At 36.9% G+C, this 1,976-nt stretch overlaps 1 pseudogene; it reads left to right on the top strand.

The window, feature by feature from the left end:
• The first annotated feature begins 250 nt into the window (after positions 1-250).
• Tubg1-ps3 (tubulin, gamma 1, pseudogene 3) lies at positions 251-989 on the top strand (annotated as a pseudogene).
• The last annotated feature ends 987 nt before the right edge of the window (positions 990-1,976 follow it).

Here is a 1,976-nt window from a genome sequence, read left to right as displayed (position 1 = left end):
AGTTATAATTCATCTTCTATGAATTCTGAATATGTCTTAGAAAATCATGCCACCAGTCTCTTTCTACTACATAAGCAAACAAATATATTTGAGAGGCTGAGAAATTAGAAATTATGAGAATAACTTATTTTTTATCTAGGCTGTGGAAGTCTTATACATGGATATAATATATCATTACATCAATTCTTGCCACCTTTCCTTTTTTCTAAATCTATGCTGGTTCCTCTACTTGCATCTCCCTCCCAACTTAATGCTTTTTGGTATTTATTTTTTACTTTGTTTTGTTTTGTTTTTAACCCTGAACCTGATCCGCACAGACTGCATGCACACCCAGAACCCATCCTTCTCCCAAATCAACCAGGTGGTGTCCATCATCAAGTCACCCAGCACTACTACCCTGTGCTACCTTGGATCCATGAGCAACAAACTCATCAGTATCGTTGCCTCACTCATTCCCACCCCTTAGCTCCACTTCCTCATGACTGGTTATATACCCTCACTATGGACCACTCCATGGTCAGTGTGAGGAAGAAAATAGTCCTGGATGTCATGAGGTGACTGCTAGAGTCCAAGAATGTGATGGTGTCCACAAGTCAGGATTGTCAGATCACCCCCATCCTCAACAAAATCCAGGGAGAGATGAACCCCACTGAGCTCCACAAGACCCTACAAAGGATACACAAAAGGAAATTGGCCAACTTCATCCCCTGGGTCCCAGTCAACATCCATGAAGCCCTGTCAGAGAAGTCTCTCTACCTGCTATCAGCCAACTGGATCATGATGGGCTCATCATGGCCACAGTATCTCCTCTTTTCAAATGCACCTTTTGACAGTTAGACACACTAAGGAAATGGGATGGCTTTATGGAGAAGTTCCACAAGGAGGACATTTTTAAGGACAATTTTGACAAGACAGATACATCCAGGGTATTTGTGTAGCAGTTGATTGATTAGGATCATGTGGCCACAAGGTCAAACTACATCTCCTGAGGGGCCCCAGGAGCAATGAATAGTCAAGAACTGGGACCCTCATTTGCCTTCCTGGTTACCCCTGGCCCTGCCTATCTCACTATCCCCTCAGAGAACAAATCAGGGATCCCCCCAAAAATCACTCACATACACATACACTATCTTTTTGCTTTGTGGTGGCTTTACTTCTTCTCTGGGAGTATTTATCTTTAGTAAAAAACTGGATGTAAATCTTTAAAAATTGGAAAGAAAAGAAATAAGAAAAGTGACTTTACTTTCCAGAGAAACCAGAGAGGATAAAACACACACACACACACACACACACACACACACATATATATATATGTATATGTATGTATGTATATATGTATGTATGTATATATATATGTATATGTATATGTATATACATACATACATACACACACACACACACACACACACACACACACACACATATATATATATATATATATATATATATATATATATATATATATATGGCATTCTCCCTTCCTATAAGAGATAGTACCTTGTATGAAAGGAGGTCCAACGTTAAAATCTTTCTCTTCTTAACATTTTATTAACCTATATCATCTGAAAGAACTTGTTTTATTGGTAATTTACATTGTACATTCTTCTAAAACAACCATTACATCTTAGATTTGTCACTTAGTGGAAAATCACTCCAACATGGATCTCCAATAATATTGATGAAAATGCTCATTATAAACATTAAGGAGATTTTTTGAATCATAAATGAATTTGATTTCTTTATCTTCTTTTTCATAAGTTATGTTGATATTTTTCTTTATACGCATGAAAAAATGCATCAAATGGCAATGAAGGTTCACCATTGTCTGTTACTACATCCTTAAAATTATAGCTCCGTCAGTCATCAAATGTTATTTTTTCAGTCTCTTAAAAAGAGTTTATTTCTTGCCTTGCTTTTGGTCTTACTTATATTTTTTCCTTTCTTCTCTAAACTAGCCACCAGTCTTTATTCAGTTC

The sequence above is a fragment of the Rattus norvegicus genome, chromosome X (assembly GCF_021556685.1).
Source record: "Rattus norvegicus strain SHRSP/BbbUtx chromosome X, alternate assembly SHRSP_T2T, whole genome shotgun sequence".
NCBI lineage: Eukaryota > Metazoa > Chordata > Mammalia > Rodentia > Muridae > Rattus > Rattus norvegicus.
Note: the sequence above shows the minus strand (reverse complement) of the source record. Positions and strands in the feature narration are given on the sequence as shown.